General features: G+C 42.2%; 1 long non-coding RNA gene across 2 annotated transcripts; it reads left to right on the forward strand.

Annotated features, from left to right (window-relative positions):
* The first annotated feature begins 305 nt into the window (after positions 1-305).
* Positions 306-16,406, forward strand: LOC147016614 (uncharacterized). Of its 2 annotated transcripts, none has more exons than XR_015049115.1 (4): positions 306-520; positions 4,314-4,492; positions 9,029-9,182; positions 12,312-16,406. It is a non-coding gene; the product is annotated as an uncharacterized LOC147016614 (long non-coding RNA). The 2 variants fall into 2 exon arrangements; XR_015049116.1 differs by lacking the exon at positions 12,312-16,406 and adding an exon at positions 11,656-12,209.
* The last annotated feature ends 11,107 nt before the right edge of the window (positions 16,407-27,513 follow it).

Raw genomic sequence — 27,513 nt, forward strand, 5'->3', positions numbered from 1 at the left:
TCGTATTTTTACTGTACCTTGTCGATGTTTAGATACACAAATACTTACCATTGTGTTACAATTGCCAACAGTATTCAGGACAGTAACATGCTGTACAGGTCTGTAGCCGAGGACCAATAGGCTATAGCACTTTCCCATGTAGGTTTGTGTAAGTACACTCCATGATGTTCGCACAACGACGACATCGCTTAACCACGCATTTCTCACAACGTATCCCCGTCGTTAAGCGGCGCATGACTGACTTATTTTTTCATTGATGGATGCTTGCCAATGGTTCTCTGTGTTTTTTTTCCTGGTGTATCGGCTTCGATGTCTGTCGGTCCACAAAATTACCCTGCTTCCCCATTGTCTGGGGTTGCTCAGCTGCATATTTATTGCATTTTTTTCTTCATTTATTTTTCCCCATTTATTTATATTTTCATTTGTGGATGTTGTCCAATGATTCTGCGATTTTTTTTTCCGGTGCTCCGGCTTTGATGTCCATCAGCACACAATTTCAGCTTTCGACATCACCCAGAAGGTACCGATCTTTAATATCAGTCATTGGTTATAAAAAAAAAAAATATAAATATATATATATATATATATATATATATATATATATATATATATATATATATATATATATATATATATATATATATATATATATATATATATATATATATATACATTGGGGAGAACTAGTATTTGATACACCACCGATTTTGCCGGTTTTCCCACTTACAAAGCACGTAGAGGTCTGTAATTTTTATCATAGGTACACTTCAACTGTGAAAGACTGAATCTAAAACAAAAATTTTGAAAATCACATTGTATGATTTTTTAAAATAATTAATTTGCATTTTATTGCATGAAATAAGTATTTGATACATCAGAAAAACAGAACTTAATATTTGGTACAGAAACAGTTGTTTGCACTTACAGAGATCAGACGTTTCCTGTAGTTCTTAACCAGGTTTGCACAGACTGCAGCAGGGATTTTGGCCCACTCCTCCATACAGATCTTCTCCAGATCCTTCAGGTTTTGGGGCTGTCGCTGGGCAACACAGACTTTCAGCTCACTCCAAAGATTTTTTATTGGGTTCAGGTCTGGAGACTGGCTAGGCCACTCCAGGACCTTGAGATGCTTCTTACGGAGCCACTCCTTAGTTGCCCTGGCTGTGTGTTTCATGTCGTTGTCATGCTGGAAGACCCAGCCACGCCCCATCTTCAATGCTCTTGTTGAGGGAAGGAGGTTGTTGGCCAAGATCTCGTGATACATGGCCCCATCCATCCTCCCCTCAATACGGTGCAGTCGTCCTGTCCCCTTTGCAGAAAAGCATCCCCAAAGAATGATGTTTCCACCTCCATGCTTCACGGTCGGGATGGTGTTCTTGGGGTTGTACTCATCCCTTCTTCTTCCTCCAAACACGGCGAGTGGAGTTTAAACCAAAAAGCTCTATTTTGGTCTCATCAGACCACATGACCTTCTCCCATTCCTCCTCTGGATCATCCAGATGGTCATTGGCAAACTTCAGACGGCCCTGGACATGCGCTGGCTTGAGCAGAGGGACCTTGCGTGTGTTGCAGGATTTTAATCCATGACGGCGTAGTGTGTTACTTATGGTTTTCTTTGATACTGTGGTCCCAGCTCTCTTCAGGTCATTGACCAGGTCCTGCCGTGTAGTTCTGGGCTGATCCCTCACCTTTCTCATGATCATTGAGGCTCCACGAGGTGAGATCTTGCATGAAGCCCCAGACCGAGGGAGATTGACTGTTATCTTGAACTTCTTCCATTTTCTAATAATTGCACCAACAGTTGTTGCCTTCTCACCAATCTGCTTGCCTATTGTCCTGTAGCCCATCCCAGCCTTTTGCAAGTCTACAATTTTGTCCCTGATGTCCTTCGACAACTCTCTGGTCTTTCCCATTGTGGAGAGGTTGGAATCTGATTGATTGAGTGTGGACAGCTGTCTTTTATGCAGATAACGAGTTCAAACAGGTGCAGTTAATACAGGTAATGAGTGGAGAATGGGAGGGCTTCTTAAAGACAAAACTAACAGGTCTGTGAGAGCCGGAATTCTTACTGGTTGGTAGGTGATCAAATACTTATTTCATGCAATAAAATGCAAATTAATTATTTAAAAATCATACAATGTGATTTTCAGGATTTTTGTTTTACATTCCGTCTTTCACAGTTGAAGTGTACCTATGATAAAAATTACAGACCTCTACGTGCTTTTTAAGTGGGAAAACCTGCAAAATTGGTAGTGTATCAAATACTTGTTCTCCCCACTGTCGATACAGCTCTGGAAAAAATTAAGAGACCACTGCAAAATTATCAGTTTTTCTGGTTTTACTATTTATAGGTATGTGTTTGAGTAAAATGAACATTTTTGTTTTATTCTATAAACAACTGGCAACATTTCTCCCGAATTTCGAATAAAAGTATTGTCATTTAGAGCATTTATTTGCAACACACATGGCCGTCATGTCAAAATTTGACAACTGGTCAAATAACAACAAAGATTCAGTGTTTTCAGACCTCAAATAATACAAACAAAACAAGTTCATATTCATTTTTAAGTGACACAATACTAATGTTTCATCTTAGGAAGGGTTCAGAAATCAATATTTTGTGGAATAACCCTGATTTTCAATCACAACTTTCATGCGTCTTGGCATGCTCTCCACCAGTCTTTCACATTGCTGATGGGTGACTTTATGCCACTCCTGGCGCAAAAATTCAAGCATCTCGGCTTTGTTTGATGGCTTGTGACCATCCATCTTCCTCTTGGTCACATTCCAGAGGTTTTCAATGGGGATCAGATCTGGAGATTGGGCTGGCCATGACAGGGTCTTGATCTGATGGTCCTCCATCCACACCTTGATTGACCTGGCTGTGTGGCATGGAGCATTGTCCTGCTGGAAAAACCAATCATCAGAGTTGGGGAACATTGTCAGAGCAGAAGGAAGCAAATGTTCTTCCAGGACAACCTTGTACGTGGCTTGATTCATGAGTTCTTCACAAAGACAAATCTGCCTGATTCCAGCCTTGCTGAAGCACCCCCAGATCATCACCGATCCTCCACCAAATTTCACAGTGGGTGCGAGACACTGTGGCTTGTAGTCCTCTCAAAGGTCTCCGTCTAACCATCAGACGACCAGGTGTTGGGAAAAGCTGAAAATTGGACTCATCAGAGAAGTTGACCTTACTCCATTCCTCTATTGTCCAATCCTTATGGTCTTTTACAAACCTCAGCCTGGCTCTTCTTTGCTTGTCATTGATGAAGGGCTTTTTGCTAGCTTTGCACGACTTCAGCCCTGCCCCGAGGAGCCTGTTTCAAACCGTCCTCGCTGTGCACTTCACCCCAGCTGCCGTTTGCCATTCTTTTTGTGGGTCACTTGATGTCATCCTACAGTTGTTGAGTGACATTCGAATGAGTTGGCAGTCATCCCGATCAGTGGAAAGTCGTTTTCGCCCTCTGCCAGTCTGCAGCTTTGTTGTCCCCAATGTCTGCTGCTTGACCTTGTTCTTATGAACCGCAGTCTTTGAAATTTTAAGGATGGAAGCAACGTGACGCTCACTGTATCCCTCTGCCAGTAAAGTCAGAATTGAACCCTTCTTTTCCTTGCTTAAAACTTTTCTTTTCAACTCTTTTGGCATGGTCAATAGTTATTTTTTTGATTCCAATTACTTTTGAGGTACTACTAGCACTGTTTTTGCCATCCAGCTGGTCCTATTGCAAGAGGATAGGGATGACCACAGCAGTAGTTTTTATACTTTTCCTTGTTAAATAAGATTCGGTTCAGGTGATCACCTTATCAGTAGCTCACTAAGTAGAATGAGGTGTGCCTGCTTTGGGATTCAACAGACACTGGAATGGAATGGCTGCCATACATGTAGAGATGCTGATTAAAATTTTTTTTGGAGTGGTCTCTTATTTTTCTCTCGAGATAGATATATATATATATATATATATATATATATATATATATATATATATATATATATATATATATATATATATATATATATATATATATATATATATATACATATATATTTGTACTTTAACATTCCCATCATCAATCCGGCATTTGATTTAAATTGAGTGCGTGTGCGAGGAAATTTGAATACAAGAAGATATCGAATAAATAGATGCAGATATTTCTACCAGGTTGGTTTTTGAGCTGATTTTTGACTTGCCGGTGAGGCAGAGGCAGAAGCAGAAATGCGTCTCAAATTGATGATTGCAATGGAAGCTTAAAAATTCCTCTTCGTGGTTGTTGTCTGATAAAGAGAGGAAAGAGTATGTTTGACGTCACAGGTGTCTTCCTATTATGAGCTGGACCACTTTGGTGACCTTGGTGGGAATGAAAAGCCTTCGCAACTTCTGGCCTGTCAGATCATCTCACACCTTTGTGTGACTGAACAACTTGGTGGTTTCTTCTCAAGAGACGTTTCATTTTGAGGTCATCAAGGACAGAAATGGGGCACGCAGTTCACGTATGATTACAGTACACAAGCCTTGGGGTTTCTGGTAACAGTGAATGTTTGATTATTTGACAAAATCCTCACATGCAAGTGACCTGTGATCTTTAAATGTGATCATTCCTGGTGGTGACGTGGTCAGGTCCTGGGAGGATTCATATTTTCGTACTAATGACCCAAGTAGGCCTAGATTTTCAGAGATGCTTTCACGTCCAGCAATCAGGCTTGCCCCTTTTGGGAAAATTGCTCGGAATGTATGGATCACTCTAAGCCTGGCTTTGTCACAAAAAAGTAGTGTGCTGCCCTCTTTCTTCATATTCACACCCGCTGCGCTCTTGGCACCAATACGATGCACTGTACCATTGCCAAAGTAACACAAAGGGGTGCTTGAGCAATACAGCTTTTGCTGTGTGCCAACGTTCCATGGATGAGAGTCCTGCTGCGGACCATGCGAGATTTATTAATTTTTTTGCCGTGGTTTTTCATTGAACTTCATTGGGCTGGCAGGATGGCCTAGACTCCTGGAAAGATGCACATTCACTTCTGAGCTGTCTTGCTTGGGTTCAGATCTTGACCCAGCTATAAACTGTCATCCTGGTGTTTCACTGGGAGGGTGATACATCAATGTGTCCCCTGGACGGATGTCAAATGGAATCCCGTTTGCCAGCATTTGTTAAAGGCCCCATGGTGTCTTTTGAGAAGAGTAGGTGAGCTATTGCTGGCACCATAAACAAATCCCAAATTGTGGCCTGAACCTACAAACGGCATCAGCGGCACAGCTGTGCCCTCAGCCAATGATGCTACCCCACTGCCTTGTGCTGCATAATGAAAGAAGAAGACAGGATTTCATTTAAACTAAAGTGCATTCCCACAAATGATTGGAGTTTCTTTTGACCTTGAGCAATTGTCTTCTGAACAACAGAAACCAAATCTGAGCTTTTTTATTCAAATGTACAAGATTAGCCTGTTATCCATTCAATTTGATTTCCCCACTTATTGCTTAAAATGAAGTATGGTATTGGAAACTTTGATTAATTCCTCATACTTTACCCACAATGCATATAATATACAAGGTAACATCCCCCCCCACCCCCCGCTGCCCCCCGCCTTTTCCCATCGACACACACACACACACACACACACACACACACACACACACACACACACACACACACACACACACACACACACACACACACACACACACACACACACTGTCCTGTGCAAAGTATGGATTGGAACTTTGTGTCCACCATTTAATAGCACGCTGCTAAAGCATGCTCAGCAATATTTGTTGTTAAAATGTACACCAAACAAGATAATTTTCCAATAGTACAAACCCCTTTACACGCTGAGTGTCGTGGGAAAAACTGCGAAACAACTCGGACAGCTGAGCCATCCGCATGGAAGTACTTCCTGCACTTTGCAGCACTTTGTTTCTAATTATCCCAATAGCAGGACAAGAGATGTGTTCTCACAAAAATTTAACATATTTTTAAACAGTAATAATTCACAAATACACACATATGTAAAAACAATAAAATACACAAACCTATCTATCTCTCCAGTAAACTACACGCGAGCACAATTCCCCATACACCCTTACGTGAGACACACACACACACACACACACACACACACACACACACACACACACACACACACACACACACACACACACACACACACACACACACACACACACACACACACACACCTATAGGACACAGCTTATACTATCTATTGCATCAAGCGTAGCGTATGACAGAGGAAGATGCTGGAAGGATGGGAGCAAAGGAACAAAGAAACTTTAAGTGGGAAATACATAACAAAAAGAATGACAAGGAGGGGGGGGGAGTGGTCGATGGTATGGTGGGAGTTGGTGTGCTCACCATTGGGATGTGCCACTTGCCATCATCACGTGAAGGTGTGCCTTCTGGCAGATGGAGGCTCACGAACAAGCCGGTGCCACCGACACCTGTGCTTCCTCTTCTCTTGCATCCCAGTCTTCTCCCTCTATCTCTGTCTCTGTCTCACTTTGTCTTATACATCATCTGTGTGCACCTCCTTTCTGGACATCTACCACCTTATTTTTGCTATTCTCTGCCACTTACTCTTGATCTCTTCCTCCAAATGGAAATATTGCAGCGTCCTCTTGCTGCTTCATGTATACCCATGCACAGGGCAGAGTCATTGGCAGTACCTTGTACAGGACAATTCCTTCTGCACATAGCAACCATTTCCACTATGGCCACTCAGAGGGTTGTGGGGTGAGGGTGGGTGGGGGAGGTTTAAGCAACTCAGTAGGGATGGAGAGCGAGTTGAAAAAGCGTGGGGGAAGTGGGTAGACACAGACCTGCATGAATGGACTTGTGGTTTCTAAATAATGGTCTCACGCTTGCGACGAAGCTCTTCCTACCAAGAATGGCCGACAGTATGACTACAATCAGGACTGTTCTTCATATACACCATCAGTCCACTATTCTTCCATGCACACAACAGCTTGGTTTTCCAATAACAGCAGAGTACTTGGCATGTGGCAAGATGAGAATTCTCATGAAATTTTATTTTATTTTATGGAAGACAGAATAACAAAATATTTTGTTGAAAACTATTTAATTTATTCTCTGAATGATGGGATTATAGCAAATGGCATTACATACATTAACCATGATGGGTACAGTACCAAGTTAACACATTTGGTAAAACGTATCACTAACCTTTGTCCCCTCAATCCCCATCCACCCCCTCCATTCACACATACCGCTTCTACCCCACCATGACTCCACCCATAGTCACCACATTTCATCAGCATCATGCTGAGTAATAACTTGATTTTTTTTTCTCAAGTTAACGTTAAACTATCGAATTAAAATTCACCTCAATGCCAGCTTGTAATTTCTCCGACTACCAGCAGCTAATAGCTCAAAGGTCACTGATGTGCACATACCAGCAATTTACACATAAATACCAAAATGAATGGGAAGGTGGGTGGTGGGTATGGGGGGATGAAAGGGGGAGGTGGTGGTGTAGATTTCAGATTGAATTCACTAATTATAATATGGTCACTTCTAAAATCGACAATTAAGTTGAAATGTTTACTTTGAAAGCTCCTTCAGACAGCAGCTGGCAGGATGGTATACTTACCTTCGAGTTGTCTAGCGTGGGTTTCATTCCTCACCCGACTTTCAACCTGTGGGTTTCATTCCCCACCCAACTTTCAACCAGTGGGTTTCATTCCCCACCCAACTTTCAACTTGCAGGTTTCCTTCCTCACTCGACTTTCAACCTCCATTCTTGCATTGCAAACAAAGCATTGCATCACAAAGGGCTCCGTCCCTCGAATGGGCGTCCGTTCAGCTGTGGACACTAAATAATTAATCATTATCCTTCGGTTGGTGCACATGAACAAACGAATGTATCCAGATTGGTGGATGAGTTATTGGACATCAGATGCTGGGGGGAGAGTAAAAATTTACTTCATCAACCGATTGGGATTGGTGGGCATCAACGAACGCCCGGTCCATTTCGTGAAGAGTAGGTTAGCCTGAGTGTATTACAAATTCCTCTCTGGGAGGGGGATGGGATGGGGGAGTGGAAACTTCTCCCTCTGTTGGTGGCAGGTAAATGTCCTGTGTCGCCCTCTATCCTTGCCCGACCTCACCCAGTTCAACATGGGAGAACAAAAGTAACGAGACATCTTTCCTCCGTGATCTGCACTTGACAATGTCATCTTGTTGTGGCAGTACGCACACCTTACCCTAACGACACGTACTTAATACATGTGCAAAACGTTTTAAGACATGCTTAGAAAGACAAGGTGGGGGAGGTATGGGGTGGGGGGAAGAGGGGAGGAATGGAAGCTTGACCCCCCCTCATCTTTCACCATATGTCTCATACTCCTCTCTTTGCCCCATATATCATCTTCACCTCTTTTCACAAGCCTGGTGTTGGCTTAGTGGTGAGGTCGGCTGGCTTGGGATCTTAGGGTCCTGAGTCCGAGTCCTGTTATCCGCTGAATTAACACCAGGTGGGATTGACTCAGCCTGTCATCGTTCTGAGGTCAGTGAAATGAGTACTTCCCACCCCCCCCCCCCCTTCCCAGAAAGTCCACTGCGGAGAAGAAGGAGAAGAAAAATAATAATAATAAGAAGACCACTTTTCCCATGATGCATGTACACAGGAACATTAACTTTTTGTTTTGTAGCCAACAACCCTATCTATCCAAACATATCAGGTTACTACTACTACGACAAATAACTTGGTATATTAAATAACAGTGATAATAAACACATTATCACATATCTTTGTTAAAACGTACCATAGTTAGTAACTCTCTCTACCAACGTCTCAGATTCACAAATCATATGAGTGTTGCACTCTTCCATTAATTATTTACTTTCATGAAGAATTCCCCTTTATACACCACTCGGTATTTACTTGTGGGTGTGCTGCCCTACCTGTGAATCACCAATCCCACAGTTTATCGGCGGTAATCAAAACCACACCAGACGATTGAAAGGTAAATGTGCTACCTGTGCACCATCCCAGGTGACTTCGAACGAACATATCTCCAAGTGAGGATTTGAAAAGCAGGCGACGGTGGTTCAGACATTGGCATGGCACATGTCACGTGGACAAGGTGGATTCAGCCCCTCGATTGAAGCATTTGGACTGTGCCAAGCAGATTGCACAAGACCTGCAGGTATTGATATTGCTCTCTCTGTGACATCCTCGCACACTTTGAAACGCCGTGTTCAATAACGACACGAACGTGTACCTGTAGATGGTTTGTACCTGTGCGGAGTATCTCAGGCACATCTCCTTTGGTCCTGTTGGCGCTCGTCCCGTCTTCCCAGCACAGGCGCTCAGAATGAATCTATATCCACTTTAATTAAACTGGGTTAATCACTTATTAAATAATTAACTGATCACGTGGCGCACGTTGCTGATACCGACTGCAGTATTAATAGAGATGACCAATTCCAGGGTAAGCATTGCCTCGCTCTTTTAATTGAACTGATATCGAAGCAGACAAGCAAATCTCGTGGGGGGAGGGGGAAGGAGGGGGGTTGGGGTGGATGGATCTTTCTTTGTGTGTTTTATCTCGTCCAAGGTGCGGCAGACATAATTTGTAGGTTAATCTAGCAGCCTTCTCATCAGTAATGGAAACGCGTAATCAAAACAAGCCGCTTGTGTACAGATTAATCCGGCTGAGCGTGCAAGAATTTCATTAGATATTAGTTTGTAATTAAGAGCTCGCCGGGGGGTTCCATTGCAGCACATTTAGGAGCCTGATAGCTGCCCTTTACCATCGGGTATTTCCTATTAAGTCTGGGCCATTGACTGATATCTCTGAATGCTTTCTACGGAAGATGCGCTGCGTACATAACCCCGGCCCTTTCGCTGCGAACATAACCCCGGCCCTTTCCTTATGCTCCAAACACTACTACATGGTAGTGCTGTTATTACCCTCGCCGAAGGATTCACAGAGGGTATTGCATTTGGGTCCGTTTGTAACTCAAGTACATTGTTCAGTCGATTTTGTTATTCTGTCTGTCTGTCTGTCTGTCTTTGTCACCTCCAGGTCGCAATTTTAAACCGATCTTCACGAAACTTCACCAAATGGTAGAGTTTGTCACAAGGAAGAAGCCTATTGTTTTTAAGGTGAAAAGGTCAACATCGGCCAAAGGTCAACAACTTCGGTTAAGGTTTCTAAAATCCTAAATTTTCATCCGATTGACTTGAAATTTGAAGAGGATTTATATTTCAGGTCATTTAATTAAACTAGCCAATTGTTTTTTTTTTTTTTAGGTCAACATAGAACAAAAGGTCAATATAGTCTCAAGGTCAACAACTAAGGAGGTATTTCTAAAATCTTCAATTTTCATCTTATTCACTTGAAATTTGAAGAGGATTTGCAAATCAGGTCACTGAATTAAACCACCAATTAGTTTTGAGATCAACAAAGGCCAAAAGGTCAACATCGGCCGGATTTATAAAATTGTCAATTTTCATTCAATTGACTTGAAATTTGAAGAGGTGTTGCATATTTAGTCATTGAATTCAACCACCAATTATTTTTGAGGTCAAATTTGTTTTATGCATTTTGCAAGTGTCGTGCTCTGCATGACGTCTTCTTGTTTGTTTGTCTGTCTGCTTGTTTGTTTGTCCGCACAGAACTTTCATGTTTTTCTCTGCAACCGCTTGTCGGATTGAGCCGAATTTTTCACCATTGGAGCGACTACTCATGTAGAATGTTTCATTGATAATTATGATGCCATCGGTCATGTGGTGTGGCAGCCATGTTGGAAAAATGGAAAAACTTTGGACTTCTGTATCTCTGAAACCACACCAAGGAAAAAATTGAAACTTGGTACGTAGAAAGTACTCCTCATGGTGAATGAGAGTGATTTTTGTATGACGTCATCATTGCATATGTAGAACACCACATCCAATCAGTATGAAAATTTTTGAGGGTCATCTCGGGAGAAAATGGCCCACAGAAAAAAATTGATGACGTCATCGGTCACGTGATATGGCAGCCATATTGTTTTTTTTGTTTTTTGCCTTCAAAAATCTTCTCTGAAGTTGCTGAACAGATAGAGACGAAACTTTACACATATGACTGCCTGTTCATGAGGAACAAAAAGGTTCACACATATGATGTCATTGGTCACATGATTTGACAGCCATATTAGATATACCATGAAACCTATAAAAATACACCACTCAAGAAGTCCTGGCAAGGGTTTGCAATCTCTGATTGCTCTTTTTCTTGTTTTCTTTATTTATTTTTAACCACCGTCTTCCAAGACGAACTGGAGTGAAGTTGATCGCACGCCAACACAAAAACCCACGCTTCCCATTTAAAGCAAAGTTGAAAGATAGAGAAAAGTTCCACCAGGAATGACCTGATATCAAATTTTGAGTTGAACCTTTCAAATTCAGGACGCAAACATTACAAAAGGAACAACAGAAGGAGAGAGGGGGAAACACTGGCAGCTTTGCTGAGGGATGTCGATGGAGAAACAAGGGATGTGTGGGTAAAATTGAGGGGTAAGGAGAATATGCTGAGGATGCATAAGATAGATACAGAAGCGGTGGGGGAGGGGGGGCAGTGGGAGTGGCTTAATGGGAGTAGAAAAGATCATGGTGTTGGATTTTGTGGTGAACAGGTGTCTTGAAGACCGAGAGGGAAGCTTGAGTTTGAAGAGGATGTGGAAGTTGTTTCCACAGCTGGGGGGAAAAAAAGTGAACGGACAAGTAGAGGTACATTCAATGGACACTGCCGCGATGCCAAATATGCGATTAAAGGTGCGTGGACAAACGGAAGCAATCAACATTGTCAAAAATTTATTTATTTTTGTCCAAGTAACAAGAAAACAAATGGAATGAAAAATGAGTACACCTTTTCAGCTCACGTCATCGCTGGCCGCCAAAGGTGTTCGGCACCCGGCGATGACATCGTGCAGTGAGATGGAATAGGGATGGGCCATGTACAATGATTGGAAGTGAGCAGTGATTCTGGATTTTTGTACAGGTAGCTCTGTTGTGAATATGTAACACACCTTTGCAGATATTAAACTGTTGCGTCATTATTTATCGACATTCTTATGTATTCACTGCCAGCCTGGAAAATTGAAGGGGGTAAGGGAAAAATTACAGTGTTTGACCCACAGCCCTCTGTCCTTGGTGATCGAGTTTGGTAGCTGAGTAGGAATCTTGCTTTGTGGGTTTTTTTAATCCTGTAAAGAGATGTGTCTTTTCCCTCTGCTGGACTGATTTTGAAATGGTTTTGCTTGTACCATCCATCCATCCATCCATCCATTAGGACCATACTCTGTGCAGAGCGTTGGTGCTGCCGAAGCAGTCTCCTTGGCTATTGGACACTATCCTGGATGGGTCGCCACTCCGACACAGTATACCAGCAAGCTGGCACTCATTTTGCCAACCTTGGAAGGATGACAGTCAGTCAACCCCACCTGGTATTAATTCAACAGCCAAGTGGGATTTGAACTCGGAATCCTCGGATCCCAAGCCCACCACCCAAACCATTAAGCCAACACCAGGCATACTTGTACCATATTCACAAAATACTGTGAGCTTAATCCTTTGTGTGGGTGTTTCGTTCTTTCCCAGGAGTTCACTGGTTATGAACTCCTGGGAAAGAACGAAACACCAACACAGAGGATTAAGCCAGATATATCTTCGTATTCTGTTTAGCTTTTAAGTACATATCATATTCATGTGGAAAGGCATGCATTGTGAATATTTGCTTTAGTACATGTTTTTTTTCTTTTATACATTCTGGACTCAAACCATTTCACATCCAACACCACACCCACATCACACCATTTTCGCATCCTTCCTCCTCGCTGTAGTGGAGAATTCCATGTGACGGCCTCGTTAACCCAATCGAGGACCATCTCCATGGTTTCCCACTGACAGGAAGCCATCAATCATCAGGATTGGCAGGAGCATGCCAGCTTATCGATCCTTCCCCTTCCCAGAAAGTCCACTGCGGAGACTCTGTCCCACCAATCAGGCTCCATTGCCGGGCAGAAGAACAGGACATTGCCAATTACCGGAGGTGATGGTCAGACCACCCTCATAGCCTCTCCACCAATGTGCATCCCAGAGCCACGAGGAAGGGGCGGGGGGAGGATGGAATAAAACGTGGAATCCAGAGGAGGAATAGGATCTTGAACGGGGACTTGACATAAACACTTGGGACCTTGGAACTTGCGTTCCAAGACACGCGCAGACTTGGGGACTTGACATTTGGCCAGAACCGCTTACTTTGGGCTCTGCTCTTTGTGCTATTCTCCTCCCTTCACCAAACCTGTCTATTTATACCCGAGCCCGTTCAAATCACCTTCGTGTTTTCTTTTCTGATTCTTCTTTTGTTTATTTTTTCCAGCTCGCTGGCTACGCCCATCATTTACACACTCTGAGTTTCTTTTTGTGCATTTTCTTTCCCTTTACCTCACCACACACACATCTCTGCACCAAGCCCTTTGCACCTTTGTGTCAGCCCGGTTGCTCTTCTTGCCACCCAGCCACTTTGGAATTGTCCACCTCACCTCGCCTCACTGGCAGCCATTTCTTCCTGCAAAAGCTGTGCGTTCAGTCAGTTATGATTGGGCACCCCAGGAGATCGGCAGCGTGAACAGAGTGTACGGAGGAATCTGGGAGTGAGTGTGACGGGAGCAATACACGGACCATCAGGCCAGATCATAGAGCAGCAGCAGTTCAGCCGGGTTGTTGCGAGGTGTATTGAGGCATGCATAAGACCCCCCACTATTTTTTCTCACCACTCATTCTTCTAACCCCTTTTCCATCTCTCACTTCTTTTGGTGAATGTTGGCGCCAAATAAGTTACGGTGCTAAGTGATTGATTAAGCTTTCAAGGGCGGGTTTGTCACGTAAGGGTAATTGGGGAAAATGGACATGTGACTGGAACATTTGGAAATACTGCTGAATTGCTATTGCTCCTTTTCCCACCATTTCTTGCCTGGTTTGCTTTAATTACACCCATAGGGTATAAGGAACTGTGTCTTGAATTATCCTGTTAGGGTTTGGTCGCGATATAGCACTCCTGGGGGTAATTAGCCCAAGCTATTGATTCGTGTCTGATGTACAATTAAATAGGGTGTGGCGCGTAATGTTGGTTCGCTTGGCCAATTGAGATCCGTTGTGTGGCCATCGGCACTGTTTCCAATCTGCTGCAGTCATCTCACACATATGGTAAACCGACCCTTTATGCGAGGATCCGGCCAGTGGTGAGTGTTGTGGACGGTATCCATGGTCCTTTTATAGATACGTCGGCCTTTTGGAGTTATCCAGGCCAACGACTATCACATTGGTGTCAGCATCGGGACTCAGTGCTATGACCATTCCAATACAGTTGTTGGTTAGTGACGGTATATTGAATGAATGAATATATTGAAAGAATAAGGTAGTCTTCAGATGGACATCTTTCATGGAAAAGGTCAATCAGACGGTTTTGCAGCAATATTGTTCACCGAAGTTAAAGCTGATTCCAAGCGAGTCCAAATATGTTGTGGTGTTGATGATCGAGGATCCAAGTTTGCACTGGTGTTGATTATTATAGATCCAAGATGGTGGAGGTGATAATGCCTGGACAAAAGCATAACAATGCACTTAGCGAGAAAAATGAAAACTGCACCACTCTGAAAATCCGTGAAATGTTGAATAAGCACGATCACATAAATATAGGATTAAAGCGAGAATCTTTAACAAGATATTTGAGATCATAAAGCGATCGCCAATGGTAGGCCTCTCCCGGGACCCGCGATACAATGATGGCCATCTTCTTTTCGGATTGCCATATGACCTTGATTTTCAACATTTAGGGATAAATAAAGACAATGTGTCCCATCTACAATCTATTCATAAAACTCAACATCATGTAAATCGTAGGAAAATTATTCAGGTTATGATCAAAAAGGTTTTTTTTGTTAATTAAGTCACAATCCGAAAAAAAGTAGGTCAAGGTCATGAATCAAATATCAGGTGTACAACTTCAAAGCAGGTCCACCATTATGATGTAAAAACATCTTGGAAGGCCAAGCCTGGTATTGGCTTTATGGTTAAGGTGGCTGGATCGAGATTTTAGGTTCTTGAGCTTGAGCCCCTGTCGGTCATTGAAGTAACACCAGGTGTGGTTGACTCAGCCTGTCCGAGGTCGGCAAAATGAGTACCAGTGTACTGGTAACAGAGGTAGAGTATTCAATCAGTGGCACAGCCGTGCCCCCAAAAAATAATGCAACCAGCAGCCACAGGCTGCACACTATAGCTATCTTGGAAGGCAAAGTGGTCTTTAAGATTATGCGTGGGCAAAATTGAGCAATGAGAAAAAAAAGCATTATTTTTTTCAGACCGCCATTTGAGCTTGACCTTTAACCCGGAGGCGTATGATGAAATTAAACGTAAATGTGCCTTACTGTAGGCTATCTGTAGAAGACAATTTCGTTCTGATTAACCAAATCTTAGTTGAGTCACAGTGAAATTGTCTATAATTGGGCCATTACCTTAAAATTAGGTCAAGGTCAAAAATTATGTCAACCCTGTATACTTTGTATTCTCATTATTGCTGCAAAATAAACTTTTCTGAAAGTCCCTGCCTGTTCAAAGATCCAACTCGGACATTGGCAGAAAAAAAATGGTTAAAACCAGTAAATGGTGGTTGAGTACTCCTGTGGGTCGAAGAACCTCTGGAGCACCAATAAAAATTCGGGGCACCAATTGTAGAAACAAACCCTACACAAGTATAAGCCTCCTCGTCTACAGGTCTCCTACTCCAGAAAGGCTTCCATGACTTCAGTTGAGGCTTTGGGGGATTCAGTGGCTCCCTATGGATTTGGCAGGTCAGCCTTGGAGTCTATCTGAAGGTAGCTACAATATCTGAACGTTTGTGCTTGACGGCGAATGTCTGGGGGTCCGATGTTGGTCAGCACAGGAAGCCGCAGTAGAGAGGTTGACTTCAGTGTGCCAGATACTATTTTCATTGCAGAGGTCGGGATAGTGTCAATGCGCTTAGTGTGACTGCTCGCGGCCCAGACAGGTGCACAGTACTCTGCAATTTGATATGCTAGAGTGAGGGTAGAAGTGCGAAGGCTGCATGTGCCAGCTCCCCCACAAGCCTTGTGCTCGAGATTCACCCCAGTCTTAGTTATCTCACAAACCCTTCTCAGAGTGCTCCCTGTATGTCAGGCTGCAATCCAGAGTGATTGCAAAACGCCTCTTTTTATAAGGTACCATGAGATCTTTAACATCCACAAGCAAGTGCGAGCAAATGGATCAGCTGAACATACCAGTAGGTGATCTTCTTACGTACGTCAGCTTGGTTGCTGGGTTGCTATCATTTTGTTGGGTCATGACTATGCCATTGGTGCTGTGTCCCCATACCAGGACACTGCTACTCATTTCACCGACCTCAGAAGGATGACAGGTGTTAACCACACCTGGTGTTAATTCAGCAGCCAACGGGGCTCGAACTCAAGACCCTAAGCTCCCAAGCCAGCCACCCAAACCATGAAGCCAACACCAGACTAGTAGGTGATAAAGTACATGGATTGAACTATGCAAGTGAACATGAAAATGAATACAAAGCAGGAGTGAGGTCCATTTTGTTTCCATACATAGAAGTAAATTGATTCCTGCATCCTGTTGGAGTAGGTAAAATGATAACTACCAGCACTTTATTGTGATCGATAATGATTAACATGACGTCACAATGCACATATACACACACAGTTTTGGTGCAACATTATACAAGTGCATTGCATCAGCATGATAAAGTTATTGCGATGTGGCTGCAAGGCAATGAACATGATGTTATAGAAGTTGCTCTAATGTGCGAGTCACTGTTCTTCCTTGGTGGGAGGCCAAACCTCTGCTGACCTGTGTTTGCAAAAGCAGCAATGCCACCCCACTTTGTGTGAGAACTTTTACATGGAATGAGAAATACATTTTGCTGAAAGTAAACATAAAACTTAAATCCTCATTAATGCGATTGCTCCACTTTGGCCAGTGCCTGCTTCAGCCAGTGCCTGCGGCTGCTTTTGGAATCAAATATCTGCTTATTTACAAAATACTCCTCGAAGCAATTAAATTCCCTGCCGCCTTGCTCTGTAACCATGCTCCTGAAGAGCGATGCTGAGCCAACCTCCCAGGTCCCCGAGTTGCAGCGGGAGGTAAAAACGAAGTGGTTTATCCTCCACATAATTAGAATCTAACTCAGTGTGGTGTCAGTGTGGGAGCTCTCAGTCAACCTGAGTTACTGTCCATTAGGTTCATGCAAAGCAGGTCTCATTGCTGGATCCCCAATCGCAGGTGGCCTGACCCCAGCCCCAGCACATTATAACAGTAGCCTTTTCCTCTAGCTAATGGCCAGAACAAACGACACTTGTAGTTGCTGTTAAAAAAGGAGTGATTAAGGGAGAGGGGTGGTAGTAGCTGTTTTTACACTTGTTGTAAGGATGTGGTGGGTGCTGTGTCCATTTTGCTTGCCCATGGCACAGAAAGCTTATGAGTTTCTCAAAAGGTTCTTATCCCCTCTGGAGCAATCTAATGAAATTTCCCTTCATCCCTGCACACCTGCAGGGCATTAAAATCCCTGATCCACCCAATGTTGTTTTGTATGAGTCAAGCAGAATTATAAATAACCTTGACTTACCGATCCTTGGCATCGTAAGAATTATTATGTCCTAAGCGTTCCCACGAGGCACTCTTCTCTCCTTCTTGCTTTGCCCCCAGGCATGTAACTTATAAAGCAGTTTTTTTTTTTTGGCAAATGATGTGATTTTTTTTTTCCATCAGTACTAAAGCAGTTAGATGACCTAGCGGTGGTGAGTTCACAGAGTCCAACATGGGTTCAAATCCAGACAACTGTCAACAGTACGACTAATGATTAGGCATCTGCATCTTGCGGACTCATTTAAAGTAGAGGGAAAACAACTGTCACACTTTGAGTCATTTGTGGATGGATTAGTTTCTTTTTCAAAACTATCGACTTCACAAAGTTGAAATACTTTGTAATCTAGAGCTGAAAACTTTAATACGAGATTTTCAAACTGACTGGATGAATGCTAACTAAACAAGGCCCTTTGCACATGCGCTTTGTGTGTGTTTACACGAAGTCAGTTCTTCTCGCGGGGCACTTTCAATCTGCCGTTGCTCGCACAGAATCTGTAATTCAAATAGTCTTTTTAAGTTTCAGCATTTGGACGAAAGAGTGTCAATTTCAAAATCGTTAACCATAATTGTTGAGTTTCTCAATGAAAATCTGACTCATGGAAATATGGGAAATATGAGAAATATCCATGGATGAAAGTAAACTTACCCTGGACATCAAAAAGCACCAGATTTGTCCTTCCCATCGGTGTTCAGAAGCACCTAATCTAGATATACAGTCAATACACTGGTTGCGATCCGTCAAGGGTTTGTGTAGTACACGTACATCCACTTGGGCCTTGCACCATCCCACATGGTTGAGAGTTTGCGGTACGAGCAGCTTCTCGTTCAGCGAGCTGAGAAAGTTCTCCAAGTCTTTTGTTGTGCAGAGGCACAGCTCTTTTTCTCCGGTACTTTTCCAAGTATTTTCAGCTTATTTTAGAAGCGTTGTGAGCCATTTTAGGTAGCAATCCTTCTCCCAGACACACAATGTACTTTATGATGCCCTGAACGCCAGGGTTTCCTGGGATTTATGCACATGCACGCCGAGCATTTTGTGGCAGTATATGTCATTTCAAAAGTCTCATTTTGAGTTTAGAAACTCATTTGGTTGTCTGAAAACTTACAAACTTACACTTAATGGACACACAACACATCCAGCCTCCTTCTCTGCATCACTCCACTACCTTAACTCCTCTCCTCTCCATCATTCCCACATTCAGACTTCAGACTACGTATCTGAACTTCACATCTGGAAACATCTGGAAAAAAATGTTTTTCAAGCTTGCAGAGCAAGTACCATCACGTTTACATTTGGGATGTTATAGTCACTCAACAGTGACTTGCTAGAATTGCTTCATTAGGCTGCTGTTAGTCATGCAACACATCTCGCTTCTCCACTCACTCTCCAAAAGACTGTCTGGAAAACCCTCCCAATTGCTTCCTTCATAATCCTCTTAAAAACATGCAATCACTCAAACTTTTGGGGATTCCCATCACAGCCATGATCTTTCTTGGGTAAACAACATATCTAAGTTGGCACATTTGAACTATTATCTACCTTCATTGCCTTCATCTTCAGCTTGATGGAGAACCTCTAGGCTGGTGCTCCTGCCTCAACATGCTCATCTTGATGCCACAGAAACCAAAGCCTTCAAAATCATTGGTATCTCCCATGAGGGAAATGAGTCTCTGGGCCTATCACCTTCACATCACAGACAGGTCAGTGGTTGACCTGTCTTCTACCATCTCCTTTCTGGTCTTTCACCCTCTGCTCTTTCAATGCTCTGCCCCCCCCACCCAATCCCAAGATTGATTCTGCATGGTACACAGTCTGCCAGTAACCCCCTTCTGATGAAACTCCCAATATTTACTCACTGCTCATTTTTACTTGTCCTTTACTCATCTTTTTCCCACTTGTGGAACCAACTTACTTTGGTCAATCTCATTCTTCCCTCCAGAGTTTCAAGACAGCTGTTCACCACCATCTCAGGTGGTAAACAGCTTTTATATCCCAATTAATGTTCCCCAGGACCATCTCTTTCCAGGTTTTTAGTTTTTCCTTACACTTCTGTGATTAAGAGTTTGCCCCTGTATCCATCTAAATGCGACATGACGCCAAAGTCATGTAAATATATTTGCTGTTATGGGACTTGACCTGTGCCTTGCGGCCTAATGAAATTAGGAGGTTCGATTTTTATTCAACCAAATTGGCATGATCACAAAAACGATTTGGCGGGATGTTGTTCTGAGGAGTGCAAAAGCAGTACACAATCTGGCTCTACTTTCATTTATGTGTGACCAGAAATCTTGGTCTTCAAAGACTTCAGTGCCACATGGAAGACTTCTGAGTTTGCAGGTGATGTGTTGGCATAATTTACGCGCATGAAGTCAGTGTCATGCCACATTTCGGGTCAGATTTTCACCTCATGTTAAAAAAAAACAGAAAATAATATGTAAACATATGTATCTATATATATATATATATATATATATATATATATATATATATATATATATATATATATATATATATATATATATATATATATATGTATCTCTATGTTGGGTAGTCGATAGTCGAAAAAAAAAAAATTGAATTTTTTTCTCTTCTTCGAAAAATGGTTTTTTTATGTATTTGATCTACCCTTATTTGTTGGTCGTGGTGTCGGTCTGTCCGTGTGTGTGTGTTTGTCGGGGGTTTTTGACCCCCTTGCAGTTGTTCGATTTTGATGAAATTTGGGTGGTAGGACCAGTTTATGACCTCGTTGTGCCATGTAAGTACTGGTTGCTAACGCCCCTTTGCTTGCCTAGCAACAGGACTTTGAAATTTTTGAAAAATCATAAAAATTAATTTTTTTGAAAATCAAAAATCGGGCCACGAGCGACTGTGGGCAGTACATTCAGCCATATTGTCAAAAATTTCCAGCTGGATCCTATGAAAACCGTCGGAGAAGAAAGTTTGAATGAACCCTGGTCGAAAACAATAAAAAAACGAAGTTCGTTATATCTCAGAGACTATGAGTCAGATATACATGAAACTGGTATGGTAGGTTCATGGTATGTCCTACCATGAACATGTGTGTGAGAAACATGTGTGTGAGAAAACCATGTGTGTGAGAAACAACCGTTGCTATGGACCCTCCGTTGCCTATTAACGGCCGATAAACCTCTAAATGTGGGGGTATTTTAACGAAAAATAATCTGCAGCATTAACCCTTGAAGCTAGAATCATAAATTTTCTTGTGCTTAATCCTCAGGTCATTCCCCATTGAACGGGCCCATCGCATCAGGTTCTATTGAGTAGGCGACTACCCATGTCCGCCTACCGGCTTGTAAATATGTACTAGCGATACCCGTGCACATGCACGGGAATGCAGTACAACATAGCTAGTAGCAGATGACAGACCGTACACGGGGAATGACAAAAATATGCATTGTGCAAAATGCAAGTGGTACTATGGAACGTCAAGACTTCCCAAACATTGTCGGCATGTCCGCTAAGTGCCACAGCAGTTTCATAGGGATCGTGTGACAGCGAGCCGAGTTTTTAGTGTGCAAGCTTGGTATTATAATAGAGATAAGATTGGGGCCGTTGGGATGACACATTTTTATAGAAGAAGAAGGCGCTTCCAACGAAAAGTATAAAAACGAGATCGACTCCGCTAATTTGAGCAAAAAAATCTAGAGGAGACCCGGTCTCGGGAAACGTTTCGCCAGCTTCACAGCCGGCTTCATCAGGCACAATAGACCCCGAGCCTCGGCACGTGTCTGGTTTTGATTTCGATTTAACTGCTCATTTCTATTCACGTGCTGGAGCTCGAGGTCAAATGGAGGAATGCTTTTTTGGCTAAAGCAAACACAAACGTCAAATCACATCATTGAAGGAGTACTCTGCTCTTTTTTTTGTTTATACTTACACATGATCTGGTGTTGTATGTGTGTACGTGAGCACGTGTGTGCACTTGTTGTTTTTGTGTTTGTGTTTCCAGGGCGCAAACACTGCTGGTTTCATGTCTGGGTTGGGCATGATGAGGTGTTGGTTGTGCGAGTGTTGGGGTTCTTGTTGGGTATTGTGCACATATGGATGTGGTGTTTGGGATTGGGTGTTTGTTGCTCACCTTATCCAGCTGCTTGCACCATCCAGTTTTTTGCCATTTGCATCAGAGGTGTGTATTGTGTGGGTATGTCCACTCTCTCCCCAGTTATACCACCCTCCCAGCTCTTCACGTGCCATGCTTTTACCTGACACGAAACCAGCCGTGTCCGTGCCCCGGAAACACAAACGCAAAAACAACAAGTGCGCACACGTGCTCATCCACACACATACAATACCAGATCACATGTAAGTATAAACCAACAAACAAAAAAAGAGAGCAGAGCACCCCTTCAATGATGTGATATGACATTTGTTTTTGCTTTTGCAAAATACAAAAGTAAAAAAAAAAAGCACTCCTCCATTTGACCTCGAGCACCAGCACGTGAACGAAAATGAGCCATCAAATCGAAATAAAAACCGGACACGTGCCGAGGCCCAGGATTTATTGTGCCTGATGAAGCCAGCTGTGAAGCCGGCGAAACACTGCCTGAGACCGGGTCTGCTCTGGCTCTTTTGCTCAAATTACTGGAGTCAATCTCGTTTTTTTACATTTGCTTGGAACCTTCTTCTTCTTTAAAAAAATAAAAATATATTCTATCTTCTTCTTCTTTCGGCTGCTCCCGTTCAGCTTCGCCACAGCAGATCATCCGTTATGATCCGCATAATGATTTGGCACAGGTTTTACGCCGGATGCCCTTCCTGACGCAACCCTGGTCGCCTCTTACGACACAGGGATATGGTACACCTATTCTAACCAGGGCATACACCGGGCCCAGTACACTGGTACTCACTTCGCCGACCTCGAAAGGATGACAGGCTGAGTCAACCTTCTGGTTGACAGGCTTGAACTCAGGACCTTTTGGATCCCAAGCCGCTACCCTAACCACTACGCCAACACCAGGCTATGTATATGTATGTATGTATATGTACATGTATGTGTATGTGTATGTATATGTATATGTATATGTATATGTATATGTATATGTATATATATATATATATATATATATATATATATATATATATATATATATATATATATATTACTAAAACTCTCATCTTGTATGTATGTTCCCGAAATACAGCCAAAACGGTACACAATAGTGCAAAAATTTTAGGGCCACCTTACTCACCATTCTCCTCACCACTCACAAAAAAAATCAATTCCCAATTCAGTCAAGTACTCTTCGGGATTATTTGATCAATGCAAACAACCTCAGCGGTATAGTTCGCTGTAGCTATCTTTTTATTTTTTTCTTCTTGAAATGATTTTTTTAATCAACCGCTGTCACAATGGGAACCCAACGGGTTCACGGGTCATCTAGTCAACTAATAAAAGGCTGTGTGTGTGTGTGTGTGTGTGTGTGTGTGTGTGTGTGTGTGTGTGTGTGTGTGTGTGTGTGTGTGTGTGTCCATAACTCCAAAACCATAAAACCTATCAGCCTGAAACTTTGCATGCATACAAAGAAAACTCCAAGGAAGTGCAAGAGTGAAAATTGGGTGTTTGGGTTAATTAAAACACCCCTTTTGAACATAATTAATGGCCTTATTTAATTATATCTTTCATCAGGCGATCCTCAGCCACCTCACTGTCTGGCGTCTTAAGGCGTTTCCTGGGAAACTTCGCTGGGGTCTGAAGCGGCCATGTTTTTTGGCCTGCTCAACCTTCTTGACTTAGAACAGGCCGCAACGAGTTTTTTTTTAACGATAAACTTTATTTTTCAGTTTCCTCACTCATATCGAATGCCTGTTCATCATAGCTACAAATTGTTTTTATAAGTACTGTAAGTTTCCAAATTAGGAGCTTGGAGCGATTTCATGTATTTTATGAGACTATTTTCCACGATCTACTCTCATGGATGGACTAATTAATGTACATCATCGAAATATTATTTTGCTTTTTAGGATCGGATATCGTCTGGGCAAAATAAGTGTCAATCTGTTGTGAAATCTGATAATTTAATGAAATAACGAGTCTTACACCGAAGCCGATGTACCTAATTACTTGCAAGGCTGTGTTCCCTCCTCCATCCATACACAAGAAAATCTGACATTTCCAAAGCATTAAAAACTTGTCTTTTTCTACTCTTTGGAGAATTATATTTAGTCAACAAAAATTTTCCGAACATTACAAAATTATCCAGCTTCATTGAGCTATATCATTTAATGCATTCACTGCTAGACCTCACACCCTGTCCCCCAGATGGACTGCCTATCCATAGCATCTGCCAAATCTATGTCTATATTTTCAGAGGTTTCGTGAGGTGCTCTACAGGGAATCAAAGCAAATCTGGTAAAAAACAGATGCGTTAAAAAAAGCGAAAACATTTGGGCGGACCCTGAACCGATGTACCACGTGACACTTGCGCAGACGAGCAGGCAAAATGGTGGATTTTCTGCAATGTTTATTTCACAGGCGATTTGAGCTTTGCGATTTCTCCAGGCTTGTTCTGCATAAAGCTGAAACTCATTTTTGGATTGTCATTTTATTTCATTAACTGCTGTGTGTATGGTGAAGACTGGCTTTAACCCTCCGACCAATAAATTAAAAACTTCCAAGATTGCCCTCCAATGGGTCTTTGAGACCCAGGTTTTGGAAGGCGGTAATTGTTGTTAAAAAAAAATAAAACAACAAATTTTTTTTTCTTTTGTATTGTCTTCCACATGCTCTTTTAAATGAAATTCGCTGGGAAAATAATCTCATGCAAATTCGGTAGTAATCCTTGTTAAATATAATTCGGGTCCAATGGACCCATGGAATGTATAGTAGGAGTAGCGTTTTTTATTCGACTTGTCCCTAAAACCTGAATGAATAAAATAAAAAAACACCTTTTGGGAACATTCATAAAATGTCAAGCAAATAGCTGGTTATCAAAGTTATAGCACAACAAACATCGCAACGGGTCCACAAGACCCATCAAATATTTTAAAAGTAAAAAACTCGTGAATGCAGTCTGGGTCTTTTAGACCTGGGATTTGTAATGCCGTTTTTTTGTGTTTTACATGTGTTTTACATATTTGTGATGAAAATTAGGTATTTAGCCGTAAATAATGTAGATATAAAAAAGAAAATGCTTACCTTTGTCAAAGTAATGGAAATTCTGATCTGATTTCAAACATGGTAAAAGAAAAGAACAGATGCAGAAAACAACTAGAACGGGCACTCATAGAGCGCATACCTTCGCCGCCACTACTTTTTTTGTTCTTGGTATGAGTGTGGGGAACTGGTTTCATATGAATGGTCTTATAACACAAACCACATATTTATAATGTCATGACCCCCCCCGACTTTCGGGGGCTACGGACTAAACAACAATCAACTCACGTCGTTTTGGCGGGTCTTCACTCGCAAGCTCGGTGAATACAACGTTTCAACAAGAGAAGGTAATCTCGTTTGATGCTGGTTTCATGCAAATCGAATAAGAATTGACTGAGTTATGCCGAAAACCACATATTTTTCAAGGGCGTGACCCCCCCCCCCCGACATTTTACCCCAACCGGTGACATGTGTTATGACGTCATTGTGTCACAAGATTGGGCATTAAATTCTGAACATTTTGGTGCTGGGTTCATGTAAAGCGGACAAGAATTGACCGTGTTATGACAAAAACCGCATATTTTTCAAGGTCGTGACCCCCCCTGACCTTTGACCCCTAACCGGTAACAAGAGTATGGGCGTCATTGTGTCATATTGCATATCACAAGATGAGGCGTTGAATTTTGAACATTTTGGCGTTAGTTGCATGCAAATTGAATAAAAATTGACCGTGTTATCGTAAAAAGACGATTTTGACCTTTTCGTGAACTTGACCTTTGACCCGAACGATCCCAAAATCTAATCGAATGCTTCCTGGCTAATAACCAATCATCCCACCAAATTTCATGCAATTCGGTTTAATACTTTTTGAGTTATACGAATCACAAGATTACAAATAAATAAATAAATACACGCCGACCAAAACATAACCTTTCGCAGAATGCGAAGGTAAATATACACATGAAACAACGAGATGGAGAAGGCACACATAAGGTTTGTAAATGATGTGAATACATCAAAGATGATTCATTATGTAGCTCGGTGTTAAAAAGCTTCAGGGGAAAAACATCTTGTGCACATTAGGTACTTATCATTTCTAAATATAACTGGTTGGGTCCAATGGACCCGTGACTGGATGCTTGGGGAAGGAGCCAGACGAAAAAACCTCCCGTGAATGCATTCATGGGTCTTTCAGACCCGAGATTTGTAATGCGATTGTTGTAAAAAAAATGTAGTTTTTCTTTTATTTTGTATTACTTAACACGTGCTCTGTTAAATTGAATTCACTGGAAATTTTTTTATGCAAATTAGGTACTAATCCTTGCTATTTATAACTCGGGTCCAACGACACGTAATCTGTAAACTCGGCTGGCATTATGAATTCAAATTTTACCACGAACCTGAAAAAAATAAAAATAACAATAACACGAAAAATATTTGTTACCATGTTTTCGAAGCATAAATATACGGTCATGCGTCACCATGTTGCATTTTCATTCTGCGATGGATTTCACTGGGATTCACACCCTCAGTTCCCAAGAAACGGACGACATAACATTACTCCTCCCTGGTGCATGCTTCTAAGGGAGCCGCCATCTTGGAACTGCTTGACTGACATCATACGCTCATTGTTGCCAGATCTAAAACAGGCAAAATATGACTCTTATCCATAGATATAACATATGTCATCGACAACAACACACATTATATTCTTGAATTTATATTGCTATTCCAAGGTTACTTATTGACTGCTCCATGTACATGTGTGTGTGTATATATGTATGTGTATATATATATATATATATATATATATATATATATATATATATATATATATATATATATCTCTTCTTCTTTCGGCTGCTCCCGTGAGGGGTCGCCACAGCGGATCATCCATATGATCCGCATAGTGATTTGGCACATGTTTTACACCGGATGCCCTTCCTGACACAACCCTGGTCACCTCTTACGACACAGGGATATGGTACACCTATTTTAACCGGGGTATACACCGGCCCAGTACACTGGTACTCATTTCGCCGACCTCGGAAGGATGACAGGCTGAGTCAACCCCCTGGTGTTATACGACTTGGTATATATATATATATATATATATATATATATATATATATATATATATATATATATATATATATATATATATATATATATATATATATATATATATATATATATATTCAGTGGCCCAACGGGGCTTGAACTCAAGACTTTTTGGGTCCCAAGCCGCTGCGCTAACCACTGCGCCAAGACATATACATATATATATTGTTGCGTATACAATATATACATATACATATATATATTGTTGCGGTATTCGCGCCCGCCGGCGTGCTGACGGCCACGTAACTCGAATCGCGGAACGTCGCCCACCGGACGGACAATCCAGTCGTGACCCTCTCGGACTAACGCCGGTAACCAGTCACGGGTGGACCTTTCGGTCTCACCGCGATCGAGCCAATCAGCCCCCGCGTGGGATAGGGTTGCTCGCCAAATTCGACCTACCTAAGTACCCACGCGGAGGGTAGACCGGGCGATCGCACCTCGCCGCAGGTCGACTTCGGATACGGGCCACTTAAGCGACCCGTTCCGTACTATCAGAATAACCGAGCGGTGTTATCGTCGACCTCGACGGTTCGATTAATTATCGGGCGTATTCAGCCCACTACCAACCCTTTACGT

This window comes from Eptatretus burgeri, chromosome 11 (genome assembly GCF_056783735.1).
Source record: "Eptatretus burgeri isolate ZD-2024b chromosome 11, Ebu_testis_v1, whole genome shotgun sequence".
NCBI lineage: Eukaryota > Metazoa > Chordata > Myxini > Myxiniformes > Myxinidae > Eptatretus > Eptatretus burgeri.